This window comes from Cupressus sempervirens, chromosome 3 (assembly GCF_028749045.1).
Source record: "Cupressus sempervirens isolate cs-2001-9-10 chromosome 3, ASM2874904v1, whole genome shotgun sequence".
In the NCBI taxonomy this organism is placed as follows: domain Eukaryota; kingdom Viridiplantae; phylum Streptophyta; class Pinopsida; order Cupressales; family Cupressaceae; genus Cupressus; species Cupressus sempervirens.
The window spans coordinates 739,956,922-739,964,740 of record NC_143120.1 but is presented as its reverse complement, the minus strand read 5'-3'; the positions used below and the strand labels follow the sequence as shown (position 1 = coordinate 739,964,740).

Genomic DNA, 7,819 nt, shown 5'->3' with positions numbered 1-7,819 from the left:
CATGATAGCATTAGTTTGAAAGAGATACAATGAAACAACACTTGATTATTTTCTTATATATTGTTGGCATCAAAATGCTATTTTACCAATATCCTAATCACAAAACTTACTTAAGTTCACTTAAGATACACATAGGTCGTATGAATATTTCTAATCAACATTCAAAAGTAAGACACACTTTATGCAACCAATGGTAAATATATACTCTATACACTTCATGACATAATATGCAACATCTCCTCAATATCTTAACAATGGCTTAAACTTCATTATTTCCCAAGCCTCTTCTAAATTTCTTTTCATTCTATAATAAATGTATATTAATTTAAGAATAATTAAATTTAACTATTTCAAGTTAATAATGTTTAATTTTTTTCCATATCTCTTAAGTTTCCTTTCATATATTTAGATTAAATGTCTAATAAAATAATATATGTGAACAATCATATTATATACACTTGCACCTTACAGATTTGACATTAGACAATAAATATATTTATGAATTAAAAGAAATTTCCCTAAATATGGGAAAGAATGACAAATCTAAAGATTTGACAATGATATAAGATCAAATCACAAACTATATTTTTTAGTCATTTTAATACTAATGATATTGTCACACCAGAGCTAGCAAGGTTTTGTGGACTTCAAAAAGCAACAATTCTTAGACAAATCCTTAACCTAAGCATTTAATGCACTCTAGAAGATTTCAACATCCTATTAGAAGTGTGCCAGGTTAAAGGAATTTAACTCACAATTAAGTAAGCACCTTGTAAAGGATTTCAATACAGCCTGTTACGACTATTGTGTTAAGAGATCTTGACTGAAATCACCGGTTAAAATGTCTTAGCATTGATCCTGCGGTTAGCACTTGATTGCTTGATAAGAAATCACCTCTAAGCCGATCTATCTTCGATCCTTCTTGATCAAATGTCTCTTTGTTGTATCCTTTTCCTTTCCTCTATTCTTCTCTAACTAATTTAGTATCTTATTTATCATGTATATTGTTTAGTAAGATAAATACTCTTATTTCTTTTATCCTACTTCATATTCAAAATGGTGACATCTGCAATTCAAAATACACAGCTTCATCATCTAAGGGAATGTGAGATTACAACTCAAAATACAATGGATTTGAATCTTAACATATATTTATAAGTTTTATTATTTGTTTGTTGTATCTTGTATTCTTGCATATTCAAACTTTTTTTACTATAGGATTTTAACTCTTAATCTTATTCCTTCCATGGTGTTGTTATTGGATTTTATCTACTTTCAAAGCACGTAGGTGTCTTATCACTTAGTTTGATGCTGATGAGTAATCCAACTGATTCCACCCTCTTACTGAGTTGTGAATATTGCATTTATAAAGCAAAGTTTAATTGCAAAAGGAACCTGTCAATTAAGTCAGTCTTGTTAGTGTGATACAAGATGAATAAATATGATGATGGGAGTTGTGACGAAACCATTTTCTTTTTCAGAAAACATGCTTGCTTGTATTTTCTTTGTTGAGTCTTTTTTCATTCCTATCTATTGGATTAAGAATAATAAGGGTAATGAAAGAAAGGGGCCACCTTCAAGATTTTTCAATTGTGGAGGAGATCATTAGTGTTTGCAAGATATGTTGAGCTTCTTCGATAGCCGTTGGGGGACATTTAGATGCCTTAGTGGATGCAAGTTTGGTACAAGTTTTTTTGGCCCAAATGTAATTTTTTTATGTGGGTGGTGGTCCATAGTCAATGTCTTAAATGGGATAATTTATGCAAGTGTGGCTTCCAAGGACCCTCAATGTGTGTTCTATGTCGGAATAGTGAAGAAAATGTCTCTCATATCTTTTTCCAATGCTCTTTCACTAGACATATTTGGCACTGTTGGTGGAATGTGTGGAACCAATCTTGTTGGCATGTTTTGTCACTGGCAGAATTCTTCGCTCACTAGGGTAAGTCTCCTGTCAAGACTTCATTTCTTCAAGTTTCCTAGACTCTTGGACCCTCCTTTATCATTTGGCATATCTGGTTGGAAAGGAAATGTTGTATCTTTAAGGATGAGTTTTTAGAGGTTCCTCCCTTAAGGTGGAAAATTCTCCATTCTTTGGGGGAAATTATTTTTGCATAATGTGACACTTCTGAGGCCATGGAACTAGGGGAGGATATTTTCAATAATCATCTAAATATTCCCCCATCACATGGAAAAATGCTAAGAAAGATGTGTAGACATCTCTTGCGAAAGATAAATAGGGTGGGGAAGTGGAGTACCCCTTTGCAAGGTATTCTTAAAATCAACACGCATGGATCTTCCAAGGGAAATCCAAGCCCAAATGGCGTTGGTGATGATGGTAGAGATAGTAAGGAAGGTGTCTAGTTTGTGTTTTCTATTTATAAACATCATCACACTAACAACCTAATGGAGTCCATAGCTATTTTGTATGCTGTAAAGAATGCTTGTAGCCTTGGTTGGATAAGGCTTATCTGTGAATCTGACTCACAAGTGGTGATATGTCTATTAAATCAACAACATTATGAAGTTATTGGTTGGAGGTTAGCTTTGATTACGAACCAGATTCATAATTTGTGTACTTATTTGGAGTCTGTTACTTTCACTCATATTCCTAGGGAATGGAATAGTATTGTTGATTGTTTGGCAAAGTGGGCTTCTGACCATATGTGTAATTGGAACATTGTTGATAAGTCTCAACTTCTGATGGGCTTGTCCCATCAACTTGATCACTTGGTTGATCTTGATAGGGCTGTCTAATGCCCTCTCTGTTTGTTCTTGTTTCTCTTTCACCTTGACTAAATTTTCACCCTTCCTTTATTTCAAATAGATGTTTAACTTTTCTATAATATAAAAAATCAAACTTAATTTAATAATTTTAGGATCATATCATTCTTTTTAATATAATAAATATTTTAATTATAAATTATTAAAAAAATAAAACACATTAAATTATTCATCTACACGTTAATTTTATCCATATATTTTCACCAATCTTTTTAACACTGAGCTGACGCGAGACTAATCCTCTGCGGGTGGGGCTAATCCTCTGTGGGTGGGGCAACAGGTTCGTACGACTGTCCCACCGGTTAATCATGGAGAAAGGTTTGAACTCGAGACCATAGGGGTAACCCACCCTCTCAGGTCTCCACTCTCAACCAGACGAGCTAGCACCTTTCGATCTTTAATACTTATAATTGTTATTTAACTTCCATCCATCTTCTTCACTCCATTAGTCATAAAGCCTCATGTTTTTGACAAAAAAAAGTTTTCATTAAGGTCCAATATTCTTCAAATTTCAATGATTTAAGTAAAGGTGCAATAAACACCTTCGTTCATAGTCGAGAGTAGAATAGAGTTCAAACCCTGTTATAAAGGGAAAATAAAGAAACCTAATAGATTTTGGCTTTATTTTTTCTTTTAATTTGTCATAAAATTTATGATTCTCGTCTGAATTATAATTTCCAAACAGATCACAAAACCAAGAAACAGGGAAAATCCATGAATATTGAAGTTAAAAATAATATGTACATTTGATTATTAATTCAAATCTTAATCTTATTAAGAAAGTAATAAAGAATGAAGTCAAAATTTAATTTCTACATATGGTTATATCTTAATTATAGTTTAGTAAGAGAACATCTAATAACAGATCTAAATACTGAAGCTAAAAATCTTACTATTTTGACTTATTAATTAGTAACAAAATTCCAAACATGAGAGCAAAACAAAGTTAAAAAAGAAATCATAATTGAAAACAAATATCTACATATGATTACTCTCAAAAGAGAAATACAGTAATTGAAAACTGATTTGTACATGTGATTATTATTCCAATTATAATTTTGTTACAGAACATGGAAACATGAAAGCACAATAAAGTAAATAAAGAATTGATAAATGTTTAAATTATAATTGATCAGAGAGAAGCAAAGAATTGATAAATATTGAAGTTAAAAGCCGATCTATACATAAGAGTCATAGTTCAATGATTCAATAAAATCGAAGACTGGCTGGAGCAAAGAAAAGAATAAGAATAAAGAATGAATGAATCCTCATTGAGAAGATTTCAAAAATTTCAACGAGAAACTCAATTTTCATAGCTAATTACATGCTATGTACAATGAAGAAGAAACCATGAAAACTCATGCAAGGTGTCAAGGTCTCCCATGCGACACATATGATACAATCGTCCAGGTTGTAGCCTAGGCATTGCACAGGAAGAGATAAGCCTGTGATGAGCCATCCATTGGCCTTGTCCCACTGCACAAAAAACCTAACCAGATTAGGGCTCAACGTAGACCATGAAAAACATGACGGGCTCGGTGAAGTGTATTTTTAATGGAGCCGGCTAAGTGACATGGACATCATAGAGACCTCCTGGGCTTCAAAGATTTACGAGCTATGCATTCTTGGCAAGTCTATTGATATTTTAAATGGGAAGTAGTCATTTAAAGGTGAGATTTGCCAGGATATCACTTGATTGTCCAAGATATGATTTGATTTTGGAGAAAAAGATTTGATGATATCAACATAATGTCATGGAACACAAAGGATTACATATAGATTGAGTAGGATCTTCAGCACTTTTCAATATTTATTAAAACAATTATTGGTTTATGGTTTCGATTGAAATCCCATCTGTTCCAAGCAAAACCCTAGCCCCCTGCCGCATAGAATCTATTCAAATAAATTAAATCAGTTCATATGGTCAGTGTTGGAGATTTAGATAAGATTTTCATTTAGTGCTTTATGAGCAGTTTCCAAATACAACTACTAGTTTTTCATGGACAGACAGGTTTTTGTTGAAGTTTCCACATATAATAGCATATCAGCTAATAATTTTATGTTTAGTAGAGAAACCATCTCAACATAGTTGACTTCTTCTAAACCAATATGACCAAGATGCTTGGAAGAAATTGAAACATGTCATATTTCTACTCCCTCTCTAATGGATGTACCAAACTCCTTTAGAAATAAAATTGAGATAGCAAAAACAATGAGAAGATAAATTATGTGATACTTAAAGATAATCAATACTTATCTACATGTTCTTAATACAAGTTGCTTCAATGAAGATCCATATCCATCAAATTAGAAAATGCTTTCTTAGATTGTTAGAGAGACATCTCCTCTTTTGAATCATCTTCCTACCAAGGATGACTCAAATTGGAACTTTGAAGTGTCTCTTCTCTGATATTTTTCCTCTAAATATGGTTCAAGTGGGAATGAATAATTTTTTATTATCCCCCCTACAATGTAAAATTTCCACTCTTACATCATTTGAACAATTTTTCATCATATCAAATATGAAAAACTTCTTTCTACTTTTTTTCTTCTCTCATGATTTTGAGATTTCTTGTGATCCTAGAGACCGTAATACATCTATGAAAAATGTTTCTTTACATCACATCTCTTGTTTTGGGAAACTCCTTTATTAAATTGATAATAATAGATTGATTTGGAACCCACTTGACTATAGTCTCCCACAAAAATATATAACCACTCAACAATATTGTTTCACCCAACAATATAAAACAATACTAATTTTTCTATTTTTTACGATGATTCAAATATTTGAAATGTCAATTGGCCCTTGGTCTACTAGTGAAGTTGAATGACTCACAAAGAGCTCATCGGGGATCAAGTCTTGCTGAGTGCAAGGCTTTGACATCATAAGGGATGAGGTCAGGATTGTACCCCGAGTGATTTTGATGGCGTGGATGCCCCTCAGTCCTTGGCTCTAAGCCAAAGAGGTTTCAGGCACGAGTGGGCTTGTATCAGGTTCCTAAAAAGTCTATGTGGTGGTCTTAACTAGTTGGTAGCTTGTAGGCTTCGTGCCTTGCTAGGCTGCCTCGTAGGTCTGAACCCTCCATCAAAAAATAAATAAATATTTAAAACAACTTGACTATCTTCTGCCTGCAAATATGTACTCAATATATACTTCCTCGTGTGTGTATGATAATTTGTATGAACCTTGCCTCAATGGTGACATGTCTCTAATGTCATTTCAGGTGCTTCTTCATATATTAATAATCCTCATGCATACAAGTGTATGTCCATCCACATTTCGTCAACATCATCATTCGGTAGGTGGGTATGCCTACAGACGTAATATTTTGGGTTATCTTTTCTCTACACTATGATTTGCATTAGTTTTCAACCTCATCACCTCTAAGAAATCACTATAAACATGATTTTGTATTCTATTTGAGAAAATTTCCATAGCATATGGTCATTGTTCAACATCCTAGCCGTGTTTCTTCATATTTTCATTTTATTGCTGAATCTTCAAATTGATGTAGAATATACAAGTTTGTGTGTTCACAGAACTGGCCCAAAGTCACTATCATGCCATCATATATCCCTTTTATTGGAATGAACACGAGCATTGGTAACTTTGGCAGTGATTGATTGGTGTGTGTTTCATGCTGACATAGGCAATTTGACCATTCCCTTGCTTATACTATAAGGGTGAATGCTAAGATTTTGATGACAATGCATTATATAAGCATCATGTACCAAGTGGGTATAATAGCCGCATGTGAGGTACCCATGTTAGCAACAAACAGATGGAAGAACACAAAAACATCGTACCATATTAAAGCTAGAGTATGCGGCCGATCCAAGCAGAAGGTATTTTAATGTTCGTTCAATCCATCGGTGGTATTGGCCTCTACATGAAATCACAAACCTTGAAGATGCGGTTTTCCACAAGGTCATGTGATTCTTTTTTGGTCATTTCCAATCTCCGTATCCGTCTGTAGGAACTCATGGTTATCCAGTGAAATGACATAAAAATCATTCTTGAATGACACAATAGAGGTTGCAGTGAGGGGGAACATTTTTTCGGCCTTGTACTTAAAGAGGAACATCAAAATATATTAGATGATATACTAGAGAACAACGACTAGAACCATGAGACTCCTGAAAAAATCCCCATTCTTGGCTTTTAAAAGTGGGTTTATCATGAGCAGAGTGTTGAGCAAAGTAGAGAGTGACAAAATGGTGATCATCCACTCCAAGTTGTCACTTCGTATGAAGCTTGTCCACATGCCCAACATGAACAATATTACGAGCTTCTGCAGCGGGACTACCATAATGAAATTCATAGTCATTGTATCAGGATTGGTGGTGGAAATGAAGTGGAATGGAAAAAGTGACACTGCAAATATTGCAATAAATTGGTTTATGCTCGAGCACTGGTCAGCTGTGAAAAATCTTCTATAAAAACTAGTGAGTCCTTCTATAAGTATGATCCTCATTATTCTAAAGATCAACTAGGGAAATCTCTCATGGTGATTGAGATCATTGGAAACAATTTTAGTTCCCTATGAAGGGTTTAGCAACAAAGGCGAATCAAATTAATTCCTATTATTTTTTAACATCTGGAAAAAAAATTGTTGATTTAAGTGTCAAACACAATCTTTTCTGGATCAATCTGCTTTGATACCATGTTAAAGTTTAAGGATTTTTGCATATGAAATAATATTTTTGGTGATTTCTATATCTTTCAAATACAACAATCTCTCTCCATTTATATTGAGAATAATCTTATGAAAAGACACACACACATACACAACCTTATAATAGACACATTATATCCCATATATAATTGTTCATAGTTTTATCCATCTAAAGCTATAGAACATTAGCAAGAAGCACTGAAGCATACTAATGAACAAATTTTTGAATTAAGGGACAAGCTCAAAACATCTTTTGCAAAAAGAAAGGAACTAATGGAGAAGCTACAAATGAGTTTTGATGATCTAGATAGGTTATCAAAAGAAAGTATCAACTCTGAGGAGGCTGATGTTGCAATAAA

General features: G+C 33.4%; 1 pseudogene; it reads right to left on the bottom strand.

Annotated features, from left to right (window-relative positions):
- Positions 1–4,603: 4,603 nt before the first annotated feature.
- Positions 4,604–7,259, bottom strand: LOC149568928 (auxin efflux carrier component 3 pseudogene; annotated as a pseudogene).
- Between the last annotated feature and the right edge of the window lie 560 nt (positions 7,260–7,819).